The following is a 17,342-nucleotide window of genomic DNA, read 5'->3' as shown; positions in this document are numbered from 1 at the left end:
TTTTCATCCTTAGGAGACCATTGTTTTTATTAATTCCAATTGATTTCTGGCAAAATAAACTGTTCTAACTTAGAAAAATAGGTTTTAATCTCTAAAAAGATTTAAATTATTTTTCAAACCTCTAAGACATCTGGCAAAGTTTTCAATACTTTTAAAATCCCAAATGTACTTACTGCTGCTCTTAATAACCTACCTTTCTTTCCCCAGGAAATACTTATTCTAGGATCTTGATTCTATAGCCATTAAAAATACAGTTAAGCATAATTTTTACTAGAAGATTGTAGGGAAACAGACACGGTGTATTGCGTGTTAAGACATAGCCCTGTTTTCTCTGTTGCTTTTCTCTCTGTGTACCAGCAGTCAGACTCCTAGCAGGACTGTACCATCAAGTTATTTCTCCTACACCTGATTGTTAAATTACAGGAGTGGGGCAAATCCTATTGTAACCACAAACACAAAAGGCTTGATGCAGTGAAATGAGTGTGGCTCAGCTTGCAGGCAAGCGAGGGAGAAGCCCACAACCTTCAAGCACCGCGAGTGTTTGATCTGAGAGACTCTGTTCTCCAGTATGGAGTAGTTTTTGCTAATGAATTAATTGATTTACCACCTAACCTCACTGCTCAGAGGAAAAGCATGTCCTGCAGCTGCAAGGGGTGCTCATCCGTGCTGAAGCCAGACACATTCCCAGCGCACAATCCATTTATTTAGTGGTGCTCTGGATTCAGCCTTTACGCCAAAACGCTTTGCATTCCTAAAGGAAATGGCATAATTTAAATCTGTACTCCTTATCTTCCACAGCTCTGGAACGATACCCCACGTTACGCTGCCTCTCGCCTGCACTTTGACCATGCATCCATTTTGCCAGGGCTGTTGCCACTGTTTCCAGCTCTCCAAGAAATCACTGTATATGTATTTATTTTAAAACAAGCTGACTCAAAAATATTTTTCTTTCTTCTCTGTTCCCCACATGGTGCATCTCTCCCCCTGCCCCAAGTAAAACTCACTTCAGATTCACCCTGACTACAGTTCCCGAACAGTGACAAACACACCGAAACTCACTGAAGGTGGCCACCTCGACCTCATTAAAAACTACTGTCCGTAGCGTACTGGACTGGAACCATCCTGCACACACTAACCAAATATTAATAGAAAAGCTACTTAATTTTGTAAGTTTTTCTTCACACTAACCATTTCTTGAATCAGCTGAGGTACATCTAGAGCAAATAACTGCTGTTTGGACAAAGCAGCTGGAATTAGGATGTGGTAAGTGACACTCATTGCGCCGATCACATGAGAGACGGAACTTTTACGTAGGACAAGCATGTACTTCATGCAGCTTCCTAGCATGACACTATGCTCTGCACATCCGTAACGGCACTTGAGAGCCAAGCTACCTGACAATCTTCTGCAATTGTTTTACAAGATGGAAAAAATTGTAAGCATTATCTTAGAAAGTACAGAAGCAGATCTGTAAACTGACAGAACAGTAATTTGTATCTGCCAATACGATCTCTAATTTAAATTAAAGACCAATTTGTTTGGTATTGCATTGTACTCAAAATTATTCCGCAGATGCTGTATAAAAAATGCCGACTACTAACTGCCACAACTTTTTAATTATATACATAAATGCAAGCACAGTTAAAATTAACTGCCAAGAATAGTGGAATTGAAGTAATGCAGATTTTTCTCAAGAAAATTCACATTTTTTATCAGCATGACATATTTCATTAACCCAAACAAGCCCCGTGTTGTCTGTGTCTATGGCAACTAATAAGAGTTACAAAGATAAAAGCTCTAATAAAAAAATAAATGGTTGTAAATTGTTTACATCCTTTATTTCCTGGCCTGCCACACCTGAGCTATTACCAAATCACACCCACTCAAATACACATCAGTACTAGTTTTTGTATCAGTGATCTTCTATTTATAATTTAAGGGAAATTTAAGATCTTCCAGATCAGGGGAAAAAAAAAACCATTTAATTTATATACAGACTCTTTGCGCCTCTTCATTTTGAGATGGCTTACATACGTGAGTTACAGCGACTCCTTATCCCCGTCCATCTCATCCTCTCCTTTTCCCCACTGCCTGGTCTCCCTTGCTACTTCGATCCTGCCCTCCCGTCCCACACAGAGGTAACTGGTGACTGCCTTCAGCGTGGCAGCTGCAAATTCCACAGGACAGCGAGGACGACAGCAGAGAGCAAATGATTTATTTTGTGCTCCACCGGTTCCTCGCGGGGCTGCAGAGAGGTGGGCTACAACGGGGCTTTCCTGAGACCCCCACGCAACTCCTGCTCCCAGCCATGACTGAAGAGAAAATCAACTCACGGAGAATCAAACGTGGGAGTTTGCAAACCTGCCCTGGTGCCGTGCTCTCCGTTAACCTGAAACCCAAGACCCACTGAAACTGCCAGAGTCTGCCTGCTTTACTGGGCTGTACTGCACTTCAGATACACACTCCCGATGTCTCTATGGCTCACAGTATTTTAAATAACAGTGTTGGACCATCAAGCTTAATTCAACTGCAGGAAGCTACCTGGCTTGAAATTATGGCTTAAGAACCACCAGAGTAATTATTGGTTCAACACGCACATTTTGAAGCAATTCTGAATTTGTGTCAGATGTGACACAAGATTTGAGCCACCCATCGCAGCCTGTTTGCTATTTCCATGATTGTCCTCTATGAGAAAACTCACGCTGTTGGAAAAGCAGAATAAAAACAGTTCAAATTAAAATACTGACCCAAGACTTGGTAGATCACTAGGTAAATGTACAACAATCTGCCAAAGAAACATACGTGCTTACAATGATGGGGTAGAAATTAAACAAATAGTCCTGAGCGCAGAGGAGCTCATGAAGCCTCATTTTTTACAGATATGTCACATTTCTCTGGTACTACTTCTTACCACAATAAACCCGGCTCCTCTGCAGAGCGTTCATCACCTCTCACCTCCTCCAGAAACACTCTCAGTCCACTGTCCTACCCTCCACCAGTCACAAATTCCCCCCGGCTCCCAAACCTTCACCTTTGTAAAACCAGTTTCAGAACTACTCCATGGTCGGCTCTTCTCCCATCCTCACTTCCTAGCTCGGCAAACGTCGTCCCACGGGGCGGACGACCCACCAGGCTGCATCTGCTCAGCAGCCACCCAGCAGACACATGGCCCCCAAAGCCAAACTTACCCCAAAGCTGAGCTCGTACTGCAGCCTCTCCTCGCTGGTGAGACCAGCACGTCTCTCTTTCCCGTACCCAAGCCAACGGCTCACATGGAATGTGGAGGGACTTAAAATCTCCAGCTCTTTCCTACCTCTGTCCCCATTCTGCTGCCCCCCCCCCCACCAGGTCCCATCAGTATTTCTTAAAGGCTGGTGGGAAAGGAGACTGCAAGACAGACACACCTCATCTGAAATTTTCATGGACAAACTCCCCTACTGCTCTGAAAGAAAAAACGGCTTTGTGCATTAAATTACAATAATTACAGCAGCAGGTGGATGAAAATTAAACCCAACTAACTCTCAAAAGTGCGCTGTTCCTTGCTCGAGATAGAAGTGCTTTCACATAAGAAAAAGCATATGTAATACAAAATCTACGCTTACTTTTATAATAATGATTTATCATGTGGAACAATTAAATCAATTTTTTCACAAATCTGTATACCTTCAGCTTTGAATTACAGAACCGTGGAAATACAGTACGATATTCTTGTCAGGAAACACAAAGATAAGGGCAAACAGAAGATTGCATTTAATATTTTATCCATCCTTCCTTCACCAGAAAACAATCCACTCCTGACATCTCTCCTTTGAACAGAGTCTTGAAGTGCGGCTATTGCTTCTCTGTGACCCAGAGAGACAAGGCAATAATGATAAAAGATCTGCTGGTTTTCTTCCCAGGCTACGTGGCATCCTCGTGGCAGACTTACACTTCCAGCCAAAGTCTGAAAGTGGGAATCACACAGTAACAATTCAAAGCCAAGCTATCTATAGAGTAAAAAAATGCCAGGAATTTTCTCTCTCCAGCCTCCACGCACTGACGAGGAGCGGGAAGATCAGGTATTTATTAGTCTGCTCGTATGAATACGAGGTCTTGGATCTTAACAAATATTCTGGAGATATTCTGCAGCAATGCTGTTTACTTGCGTTAAACGCTATTAGATCTTTGGCTGAGAGGAACTCTACATGAAAAACAGGGATAATGTTATGTATGATTAGCTGTCCCACGTAATTTAGGGTTTAATCAGCATCCACTGAGGCTAATAGTAATGATTTCTCTGGTTTAAATGAGAGCCGAAACATCCTTAAATCAGGGTTCCCCTAAGTACAGAAAAGTAAGTAATAGCTGTTTGTCGGCACCTCAAAGATTAACAACACTGGATGAAATCTATCTACAAACAGATTGTGCCTCTTCATACGCGCAATACGGTGGCTTTGGAAGTGTCTTCAGAAAGATTCATCACCAAAAGCTATCATTTAGGCCTTCAGATCAGCAGCACCTACAGGGAGGATTTAGATACCATTATTTCCTCAGAAGCTAGTTATTTTCATTTGCAAATATTTTTATCCTGGACTATTTCAGTGCAACTATTCCTACAGACTCCGTTTTGGCATGCGTTCACTTGCTACACCCTCTTGGATGCAAATACATCTTGTTTCCCCTGGGCACATAAACACACACCTCGCCCTGCAGACAAACATCAGAAAAACTGATTTGCACAAGTATTTACAAGTACTTCAAATACCAACACAATTGCAACATTTCAAAGACAGCATGCAGTAATTTTTATATTAAGAAATAATAAGAGGACGGTAAATCATACTAAGACGTGGATACAGTGAAATATTTTTCGTTTAGATGGGATCACTTTAGTTTGTAATTACACGATGTTATTTCAACCCAAAGAAATGGGCTGCCATTACAAGAAGAGTCCTCTGTATGTATCTGCTCTTTGCCGTTGCAAGTCACATCTGCAGGTACTATTATAATGGAAAACCTGCTTTTGTAAAATAGCATCACACCAACAACTTCCAGTTGAGAGAATTCAGCATCTATTACCAACCTGACCACCTATTCCTTCCTCTGGGAAAGCGTTCCCCCCACAAACTGCATGAGAGGAGGGGCAGAAAGCAGGTGATGCGGCATTTTAGTGAGAAACAACTTGGGAAAAGAGAAGTCTGCTCTCCTGGAAATAAGTCACGCAGATGAAGTGTAAGGTAGCTACGGGCTAAGAGATTTACCTGCTCAAGAGAGATGAGCGTCCAACTGCCCAGTCCTCAACAGGTCATGCTCAGGAAGAAACCAGACTGCAACTAATTTTAACTTCTCAATCAATTTATCCACGCAGATCTCTGAATAATCACTACATTAAATGTGAGAAAGAAATACTCCAGCTTTTCCTGCACTGAGATACAGCTCCATGTTCTGTGAAGATTTTTAACACTGCAAAGATCTTTCTGTATCCCTCACTCCTCCCTGTGCATGTGATAAAAACGGATGCCTTGTATCCTCTGACTTCCTCACAACTCACTCACGATTTCCTCGGTGGTGCAGGCTCCAGGTCTCTTCGTTCACTTTGTTCATAGACCTGCTCTCCACTGCAGCTCTAGATCTTGCCAACAGCTTTATCCACAAGCATCTCGTACCCACCACAATTCACTGCCTTACTTGGACTTAAAAGCAATGACAATTTTACCTGATTAAGAACTCTAAGTTTGGGCTGCATTCTTGCAGTGGTAATTATAAGTGGAATATTCTATTTATCCTGTTTCCATCATACACATATATTTTCATTTCGTTTGGAATGCTTCTCCTCCCATGCCTTCTAAATGTTTAATCAAGTGTTGCTCTCTTTGAAATACTAATCCTGCCAAATTTTTTAATTGTTATTTTTCAAGCATTGTGGTGCTTTTCCCTTCTCATCTTTCAATATTAGCATGAGGGGGATTTTTGGCTGGTTTTTTTCTGGTCTTTTTTTTTAAAAAAAAAAAAAAAAAAAAAAGACTTGCCCATCTTGCTCCAGCCCAGTCATGCTGTACATCCCCGTATTCTCTCTCAAGAGTCAAGAAACGTCAACCAACTTTGGGAAAAGCCCTACAGCCCAACTTGCAGGATTCACATTTTCCTTGAGTCATATTTGATTTCCATCTGAATTTTCTCTGCTGGTAATCCCTTATATTAGTTCAAAACCATCTCAACTTTACACAGTGGGTGGCCCTTTCTTTTCTAACCTGAATGATTGTGACTTTCATTTAATCAGAAACTTAAAATAATTAAAATATTCTCAACATTCATCAATCTCTAGACGCATATAACTGTAAAATTTAATTGTTTAAATATCTAATTAAAATTTACATCATTGCTATCCAGAAAAGGTTGCTTTTTTGGTCTATCTCTTACTAAAGACACGACTGTAGGGGACAGGGTAACTGTGGGGGACTGGATTAATTCATAGCAGGTTTTGATGAAGAAAAATTCAGCACTAAGTAGTGCATGGTGACACTTCATGTGCTAGCTACATCTCACCTGTTCAAAGTGAGACACAGATATCATATAGCTGTTTCCTATATTGCCAGTCCTCCCATGGGAAGAGCAGGAGACAGAGAGAAAAGTATCTAAATCTTAATACTTGGGGGGGAAAAAAAAAAAAAAAAAAAAAAAGGAAATCTTACAAATGTAAAATCTAAATGCAAAATCGCTTTCTCAGCTCTTGAGAGCATGAATTGCTCTCATTCATCTCAATTGACTTTCAGTTCTTAAGCCTAATTATGATGTATAACACCCAGACTTTAAAATAATTATGTTTGCAACTGTGGGCCATCTTGTGCACCCCCAGCAATTGTGCAAGTGCCAATCAAGTGACTTTATGCACCACTTGCCAAACACAGGGCAAAACCAGCCACAGATCCACCAGCTCCTGGCATGTTTTATTCCCATGTAAAATGTGCTCATAGATCAGCTACAATCTACGAACAGTGGTACAAACCTTGCGCGATAATTAGTAGAGGCTCCTCTGTGGGCTGGGGGTAGTATATGGCCCTAATTCGTCCACCCAGCCCATTAAAGAAAAGAAAACAAAGCAGGCAATGCGGTTATCTCTGGATCGAGTGGCAACAAAATTAAGGCCTAAATGCTAACACCTTCAGCTCACCGGATAAACACACCGTCAGAACACCGTCCAGTGTACAGGAAAGAAGACGTTAACATTTCTAAATAAAATGTGGAAGACTGCTAACACACTTTCTATTACTGCAAATATAATGGAATATAATCAAGGCCTGGTGCCTTTCAGACTTCAGGGAGAGTTATCGTTTAGCCACTCATTTTTCCATTTCTTAACATTTCTGTTTCTTACAGTTAAGTCTCACTCTTGACTCTTTCTAAGTTAGTAGGTTTGTCCAGAAAATTTCAAAAAACTTAAATCAGATTGGCACAAATAACTCTTGGAAGAATGGTTCCACAAAGGAAACAAGGTGTGTTCTCTCCTACAGACACCAGTAAGCTTACAGCAGCCCCCGTCCCGTATGTTCTTTAGCTACCCCTTCTACGTTACCAAGACAGTCCCTCGCACGGCATGGTCACCGTGCTGTTCACTGTGCTGTACAACTGCCACAAGCCCTTTTCTAAGTCCCCTCTCTCTTCCAGGCCAGAATCACTTCTCCGGGACGCAAAGCAGATACGCTTTGTGACCTGCATGTCTCCACCGCTCTCCATTGCTCTGTCCTCCAGATTGCAACCTAATCTGCCAATCGGCCACCCAACTTCAAATTGCTTCAGCATACACACTTCCGTTCTTTTTTTATCAGACAAAAGGAGACAGTGAAGCCTTAAGTAAAAAACTTATAAGCACTATACTGACAATTTAAACTTTGCTCTAACATTTTAAAAACCCCACAACCCCCTCTTACTTCAAAAATTCCCAACTCCTTACCTTCCTCCAACCCATTTCACCACAAAGCAAACAACCAACCTTTTAAGGACACTTGTATTCAACACAGCCACAGAGAATAAACCTTGAATTTCAAACTAAGCCACTTAAAAAAAAAAACCAAACAAAAAAAACCCCCAACTTAATTGTTTTTGTAAAGTTAACCCTTTCACTCTCCCTATTACCCTAGATACACTTGTATTTATACAGTGCAATTAAATGCATCACAAAAACTTTCAAGAAGATCCTTTAACCAACTGTATCTTGCTGTAACAAAATGATTGAGCAATCTGCATCTATATATATCTCTATCTATCTATAAAAAAAAAACTCTTCATTCTACAGATGATCATGGAGGAGACATGGTGATGTATAAAAACATTGGTTTCAGATGTTAAAGCTCTACTCTAACTTCTCATCTTTACTATCCTGACAAGTTTGACACCATTCAGACTACCTCAAGAAAAGAAGAACAAGTAAAATCAGAGCTAACATCACCTTTCCTTTATTAGAAAACCCCCCTGTATACGTAGTTATTAATTATTTAAAATAAATTAAAAACCAGACGAAATCAAAGGCTCCATTACAAACAACTCTAATTAAAACAGATATTATAACACGTAATAAGCAATAAATCTAAGGCAAACACTAAATCACCTAATACCAGAAATCTCCTGATACGTATTGAACAGCTATTACTAACAAGTCCCGAAAGTTGACAATGATCAACGTATAAACTGACAAATGCCTCAGATCTAGCTACTCCCAAAATAAAACAAACATGAACATTATATAAAAAAGAGGCTTGCAACTACAGAAGAAAAACCTTTCCCAAGGTACTAGCCAAAACCGGAGGATCACGATGGGATTTTTCTTGGCAAAGTTAAACAAAAGGCAGTGGAGTGTAATACATGCGCTGCCTTTGGAAGGGAGCTGGCACAACCAATCATCAGCAACGTGAGAACGCGAACAGATGACGGAAGAGGGCAACCGAGCAGACATACGCCACCGTACACATGCACACACACTGAAGAGGATTACTAAATTAATTAGAGAGGCAAATGAAAAAACAAGGTGGAATCCAGAGTGCACTCAATAGTACGGAACGATGCTACTGGCCTATTTTTACCATTGGCAACGAGAGAGGAGGAACAGCTAGCTCTAGTAGGAGCAAGTGCATTATGATACAACACAACATGAGCATTATAAAATGCGAGATGAATCTCAAGCCCAGAGGCTCTTTAGCACCACTCCAAATCACAACTCTCTGCCTTCATTTTTCTTCTTCGCTACCATTCCACTTCTTCTCCCAGTACTTCTGACTTGATTAACCCTTTTTTCTCTTTCCTGTCTTTTTACCTTCCTATTTTCATGGTATCACATCAGATTCTTTAAAAAGCATCTGAGTAGTAACAGCAGAGATTACGGATCAGGACTCACACTTTCTGAAGCACTCTATCCCGGTGAAGCTCCTGTTGTTTCCAATGAGAAATTTATCACCTCACTGGCACCTTAAAGGGATAGTGTGCTCTTTTGAAAATCTGGCCACTGATTAAAAGTTGCAAAAATCATAAATCAAATTGTAACCTGTTTTTAATGGTCTGAATTCAAGTGCTGTGAATTTGTTTTTTCTTTAAATACTTTGCCCAGAAATTCAAGTATAACGAGCCTGAAACAGATTTCCTGAAATACAAGCTTCCTTTTAGCTTTTTTTGGGAACTAGAAAAGGTACAGTTGCATGCTATGCCTAATTTTTTGTATCCCTTTCTGGAACAGCAAGTTCTGTTGTGCAGTTTAACCAATGACAGCTTTCTCATTAACCTGGCCTGAAATTATAAAATCGATTTTTCAAGAGCTTTTCCAGTCTTTCTAAAACCTGTGTTAGGATCACTGATCCTCCCACACAGTACATATAATGTGCTACCTGAGCGTGTGCGGCAGCAGCATATGGTACCGTAGGTTATAACTATTTTACCATCTGTTCTAGCTGAACTCTAACCTTGATAATCCCGGATCAGCTCTTCCCGCTAACTGATGCGCTTCTTAGGTCTTGGCTTCTACTTACACTTTTAAAATTAAATTGCAGTAAAATGCATGGCTGGATTATATGCTGCTCTTCAGAAGCCTTCACTGCTCCCCAGGTGACTTAATTTGGTCAGGGTCTTAAACAAATAATTCCTTTGAAACCACTTTTTTTTTTTTCAGTTAATAACAAAAATTAGTAACCAGAACATCCTTTATTCTGAAAAATATTGCTCAAGATGCTGCTAGATACTTTGCATACTCATTTATAAAGTACTTAGTTTCTTTTACATGCTTATTCAGAAAAGTGCATCACCTTTAGTGAAAACTACAGTGGACACAACACTTTGCAGGAGCAAACTTCAGTTTTTTAGCAATGCTCCCTACAGTGCATGACTCAGTCTGTCTAACCAACTCACACTACGAAGTAGACTGGGTCTAACTCAGTTTTTGCACAAACATTACTACGATACCTTACCATCTTGCTGCTCTATACCCATACAAACTAAAAAACAGCATCATATAGAAAAATAAAATGTTAATTTTATGTCAATAAACATAAGCTATCCCCAAAGTTTGCAAAACTGGACAGATCCAACTGTAAATCCAAAGAGGACAACTGAAACTTTTATAATTGGGTTTTTTTAATTGTTCTTTCGGGGGGGAGGGATGGAGTGTGGGTTTTTTTAAATATTTTTAAGACTTACATCCCATGTCATCAAGTTCTATTTTCATATAGATGTTGGAGTTTGAAAGTCTAAGCTTTAATTCTAGGGAATGCCAGAACAGCTTATCTGGTGGACTGCTTTCAAATTTAGAGTCTGCCTTATTTGCAAAACCACAAAGAACAGCTACACAGTAATTAAAATCCGTGAAAGACAGTGGCTTTGGTGTAATTTATACATACCCATACAACGCTACTACGTACACACAGACATATGGAAAACATAAATATACAGTTAATAAATACTAATGATAGCCACAGGAACACACGCACCTCTAGTTTTTGTTATATGTAAATAAAGCATTAGCACTTGACAGTACTAGTTCTTATGGATGATGAAATTGAAGAAAGAATCAAATATGGTTATCACCAGTTACTATTTTACAATCTCTAGATTCCACTCCTAATATTAAATCATAACAGCTCAGTAAACTCCTCTGACTCATTATCAACTGAACCAGACTGTAATGCCTACATAATGAAAGCTACATTTATAAAAGAATACCTTTGTAAATTGATTCAACTTCTAAAATGAGTATAATCCCTTCTCATTACAAGTATTCATATCCTTTCAATTTTGAAATACTGTATCATTTCTACAAACATTGTTTTCCTTCTGATTTCTGTTTAGTATCTGAACAAAAGAGGATTTCGATTTTTGGAATGTGTGAAGAAATCAGTTCATGAGATATAATTTTGCTTTTTCGCACATGAGTAGTTTAAATATGTTATTCAATGTTATCTTGAGGCACAAACATAAGGCACGTAGGTTAGAGAAGTCAAAACTACATACTACTCTGCTACCTCAAATCTCTTTCAAAATACGTTACTGAACTACATCATGGCAACTATGGTTTAATTAAAGAACACTGGATTTTAGTTGTAATCAGGGTCCTATTACACAAACGGCACACAGTGACTATACAAATACAAGGAGTCCCTGAATATACATAGATAATACCACACATGTTTTCCAACAACACAGAAGCATCTGTATTTTATAGCCCTACTTGGGGGAAGAGAGAAGCACTTATTTTCTTTCGGAGTTTATGCTAAACCAGCCTCTTGAAATAAAAGCTTTAACAGATAACAACTAGAGTTTACACTTCACTTTTCCTCTCCAAATACAGGAGGACATTAGCTTTCCCCTCCCCTCACTACAATTCTCTTTTGCATTCAAATATTTCCACCTCTGCATAAAACCTACTATTATCATGCAGTTTTGCAGCCTTTCCTAGGTTGGCACCCAGGAGCAGTAATCCTGATTCACAAAACAAAAACATCTAATTACTCCAGCTGCATAATTCATTGGTCCATAAATAAAAGTTGGCCAACCCATGATCTTATCTGACAGACTCCAGGGAGCAGGTGTGGGAATCTTGCTACAGGCTTTGCAACCGGAGGGTCAAGTGCTCCGCTTGGGCATCTCGGTCTCGCCAAGGAGAACAAGGGCTAAGGAGAAGATGCCATCTTGCAACTCGGAGCTCGTGCGCTTGCAGGCAGTTAGTCCTGCCTTTGGTGGCTCGGTCTGTTCACAGGTGAATCATTTAACGAGAGGTTTCTATCCAAGCTGTGATCCTCCACAGCCTCACACGCTGCAATGAGCCACACGCGCTTTGTGATTAACTGAACTGCAGTAGTAATGAGCAAGGGAAAATACTTCAATTGGCAAAACGGTAAGTATACGCTGGAGGTTTGCTTCAACTGCATTGAGAGGCAAGACTGTAATTTGAAACTCAGACATTGCTCAGATGAAAACACCAAGTATTCCTTACTTTGCATCTATTTTTCCTACAATGCTGATGAAAAGCTATGTACATTCACACTATTCCGGCAAACTTCCCAACAGAAACCTTTCCGACGCTGTCTACAGAGAATCTCTGCAGATCCTTTTATTATTGCTTGTTTTAATTTACCAGAGTTGCTCTTAAGTACCAGCTAACCTTTGAAAACCAGCATCCTGTTAGTTTTCATGATCAAGTATCCGCAATTCACTAAATTACAAATAAAGATGAGACTTGGGCCACTCTCGGTGCCAGCTAGCAAAACACCTTATGGTCTCACATGAACTTCAAACGAAAATAAATGATTTTTAAAAGAACTATGAATTGGGTTCTAATGTGCAACATCTTACCACAAAATAAAGACTACGCCGGAAAACATTTCCATCCTCAGCAATGATTTCATTCTGCGTTATAACAAACAGGAGTGGCAGAGCCTCCTCAACCCAGTGGCTAAGGCACTGCTCATCTTTCATCTCCCCGCTCCGGACCGCAACCGCTCGGCAATAGACTCACTTTCTCACTAGAAATGTCATCTCGGAGCCGAGAAACCTTCTTGACAAATATGTTTTTGAAACAGATGTATTTTTGCTAAACATTTTATCTTTGACAAAAATACCTTTTGACAGACAAAGTTTCATTGCAAATTTTCTTCACAAGCTCTAATAACAAGAAGTCAGACTTTTAGGGCCTAAGTGGGGAAAGCTGCTCAGCCTACGCCTTGCGGATTGAGAGGAGGTCTCCCTGGCTAGAGCAATGACTGCTGCTGTTAACGGCACTAATGGAAATACACGTCAATTATCCATTGCTCTGTGCTGATTTACCTGTTTACCCCAAAACAATAAGCTACAAGTGCGCCGGCATTCAGAGCAAGGCAAGAATGGGACCTAAACCCATCTCATCCTCCTCAGCTGGTCTTCACAGTCTGAATGACTACTTCGTGTACTTAAGTAGTAATTAACAACAGAAATGTTTGGAATAAACGAGTAAGGACAGGGCATTTGAAAAAGAGTTAACAGATGTCCTTAACATTGCTGCTGGCCTAATAACATTGCTGCAGTAATTTATTTGATGTGGAGTTTATTTAGCTGCTGCAAACATACAGGGTTATAATAATCATAAGCAGGTTGCATTAAGCACGATACATCTCGGACACGTAACATAGTGTTAAAAATAATCCCAGAAACAGAATGCCTTAAAGATATTATATATGCAATATCTTCTACAGTCTGATTGTGAAAAGCTAGCCAGAAAGCATCTTTCAGACTTGAAAAATTATTTTTAAAAATGTAAAAAACGAGACTTCTTTTAAAGATAATTTTGCCTGTATTTTGGGATAGCAAACATTCAATTCAAACATCAAATCCTGGCATACTTCAGTAAGCTATCAGCACAGCAGTGCTGCCTTTTTTCCTTTGAAAAATGAAAGAATTAAATTCAAAACAAACAACTTCAATTTAACACCAAACTACAGGATAACCAATCTTAAAAATGTCAAATTGTAATGGATCTTAATACCCATATAAAACACAAAAATAGTGGCATTGTTTCTTGGTAATGCATAGCAACCTTACAGAATTTCAGTGAAGGAGAAAGAAGGGAAAAACACCTTATTACTTCTAACTCCTGCGAGCCATTTTGGTCTCCAAAGGTTTTAGACTGCCTCAGGCCATGTGTCTGCAGTGTTTCGGGAAATGACTTGCCTTCGCACGAACACTGCTATGTTCTGCAGCACTGCTGCCCCCCAGCATCCCCGCTCAATTTCTATTTAACTCTTCCTTACCTGTGTCAGCCTTCCCCCCCCCCTTTTTTGCAGCAAGATTTTAGAAAGGTTTTGCTTAAAAAAAAACCCCACAAAAACAGAAACCAAAACCCCCTCTGCTTTTTCTGACAAGTTTTCTCAGAAACAAATAGAAGCAGAATTTATATCTCAAAATCTTTGAGAAAGAAAGGAAATACATTTTAAACTAAAATACTTGGAAACAAAACTAGTAGAGCTAGCAATCATCATGGAGCTTTGAAGTTTGATATTGCTCAAATGTTTGTCTGTTTTACCTCAGTTAACAAAGAATAGTTAGAAAACAAAAAGTCATCACATCTCCATATAAAACAATCGCACTACTGAAATTCTTTCCCTATCACTCCATTTAGATTTTTAATTACACTCCCGACACCACATAACAGGCTACGATTAAGTCCCTGGATAAGGCCTTATAACTATTAACTAATTTGTCTTAATAGCATTATATTAAAGGTAATAGGAAATAACCCATTCATACATAGAGAAAGAGAAAAAAAATAATCCTCCTTCTTAGAAGAGACGTTAGCAGAGATGCAGAGATGTTTTGTGTTTCCCTCGATTTTCTGTAAAGATTCAAGTCAGTGCACTGCAAGCTATTTTGCTTGATAGCTCTTTTAAAAACCTCCAGAAAATTCTTAGCCAAGGTCACTGCTGATTGCCTCAAAATACGACAGTGTATGAGGCTACTAAAATATTCTGTTCATCTCAGAGGTTGAGTAAGCAGGTCTAACTAAGAGGAAAATCAATATAATACTTCACAGTGAGGAAGAAAATGGAAAATAGTTTAGCAGTTAAGTGGTTAATGCAATTCCTAAGTGTTCAGCAATCATTGCAATTTAGTGCCATTTCGATTATTACACAATAAACAGACCATGTTGTCTGGAAGCAAATTTTTATGAGTATAGCTGAAGGGGTTGCAACTTATTTAGCTGCTGAAACTCTAAGGGAAAGAACATTTCTGAATGCTAACACTACAGATCAGAAATATACAGGTACACTAGAAAGGTTATTTTTAGGTCACTACTATGGTAACTAACCACACTGACCTTTAAAATTAGTATGCAGTTCAAGAAAAATGAAGTTCAGTAAAATGTTCTTTAAACAGGATCATTTTAATAAACAATATTGCACATCCTTACAGCTATTAATTTTACTTTTGTGTCATAGCATCATAATATAATGTATGATTATAATGATGCAGAACTGGCTAGGATAAAACATGTAAACAGACAGAAAACTAGTTAATCTATCATTAATTTATATTTAAATAATTTTTTTTTAATTAAGAACGGCTCTATTTCTGTTTGTAGAATGAAACTGTTGGCTAGAGGAGGACTGTTTTTCATATAATGGAAAGTCATGGAAACATTCAGAATAGGTATAGTTAAAATAATCTTATTTTGTCTCATTTTGTTGAAATACAGAATTTTAAGTGGATTTCAACAGCAAACCCAGTTCTGCAATTTGTACATTCAAAGACAAACATGTGAGAGTTATGTTCAGGGCAGATGAGATAAATAGCACAACATAAGAGTGTATGGTTGATGGCAGCAGGGACTCAATAAAGGAAACAGTATCTTGAACAAAAGTACCATTTGAATCCAATTTACTAATATTTACTTAGACAAAACTTCAACTAGAATAACAGTTTTAATAAATAATATATTATATATCAGTCCATTAGGCAGGAAATGGAAATCAGACTTTGGCTGGTCATAAAGGTGTGCTGGGTGTTCCAACAAAACCAGCGTTACAGAGAATACATTAACGAGCAGTATGCTGAAACTTTGGAAGGTCCAATTTACCTCCTCAACTTACAATCATCAAACACAAACGACAACTGTCCTAATTTCATTAAGATTAGTCCCAGCCATGTTTGAGACAGCTTACAATGCTATATCAAATGGCTGATAGTAAAGCAGACGCTCAGAAAATTATAGACATAGATGTCTATGTGTGTGTACAGAGAGAGATCCACACAAGCATTTTAGTCTAGGTTACATTGTAGACCTTTTTCAGACTGTGGCTCTTCCAGAAGAATAAAACATTAATTTCAAAAAGTTAAAATTATATCTGCATTTTTTTCAAGACTCAATATGCTTCTGACCAACACTGCTCTTGAAGTGACTTTTACATGCCTGGATCACAATTTCTATGAAAAAGGGGAAAAACTCTCTACAGCTAGTAGGATTCTGGGTCACCAGTACAGTTTTCCTGTGTTCCTTGAATACCTCATTATACCCACACCTTTTTGTTAGTCACAGGCAGGACAGATGGATGCTGGTCAATCAGTAACTATATCCACCTCTAAGCCCCATCTGAAAATGAGCTCTCTTACAATACACACTGTACAAAGACACAGCAAGGGACAGGCACAATTAGCAATTTAACAACAACAACAACACAAAACAAACAAACAAAAGATGGATGCTAAGCTGTACCAATATCCTCATTTTACAACCAGAGGTCTCAATGCAGCCACTGCAGTGAGCTGGTCCCCTTCCTGGGACACCCAGGAACCTGCAGCTGACAGCAAGTGGATCCAAACCTGTGCTGAGGACTATCAACACAGATAGGAAACCTGATCCTACACGTGCTGGGTTGAATGATAATGTACATATTTTCCAGGTTACAAATTCAATTGAGAAAGCACAGAAATATACATCTGACCTGTCCATGTTTAAAACTAGGCACCCAGGGCAAGCTGATTTCTCTCCATTGGTGCTAATGGGGCTACACTAGCAGCCATAGTAATTTTTTAAAATCTAATTAACATTTACAATAGCTTTTCTTACTAAAAAACCCAAAACAATATGTTTATAAACAGGTAGTGACACAGCAACATGGTCTTGTTTCCAAAATGTAAAGCAAAATCTTAAACTTCACTTTTCTGAAAATTGAAAACCTACTGGTAGCTTCCTCCACCTTTCCATGGAGTAATTTTTGAGTAAATAATCAAAATTGTCATTTTTTGAAAGCCAACCAAGACTCTGAGCATTATTCTTGACATCTTTTAGCCAAGATTGCTTATAGCTGTTGGCCACTGAATGAGCTTATTTAAGGAACGGGAGGTTGTAAGTGTGCCAG

General features: G+C 39.0%; 1 protein-coding gene across 3 annotated transcripts in view; it reads right to left on the bottom strand.

Moving 5' to 3' along the window:
* LOC147599094 (transcription initiation factor TFIID subunit 4-like) overlaps window positions 1-17,342 on the bottom strand; it is a 150,399-nt gene that overhangs the window by 6,142 nt on the left and 126,915 nt on the right. The window lies entirely within an intron of this gene.

The sequence above is a fragment of the Chlamydotis macqueenii genome, chromosome 13 (genome assembly GCF_036417535.1).
Source record: "Chlamydotis macqueenii isolate bChlMac1 chromosome 13, bChlMac1.mat, whole genome shotgun sequence".
Taxonomy (NCBI): domain Eukaryota; kingdom Metazoa; phylum Chordata; class Aves; order Otidiformes; family Otididae; genus Chlamydotis; species Chlamydotis macqueenii.
Note: the sequence above shows the minus strand (reverse complement) of the source record. Positions and strands in the feature narration are given on the sequence as shown.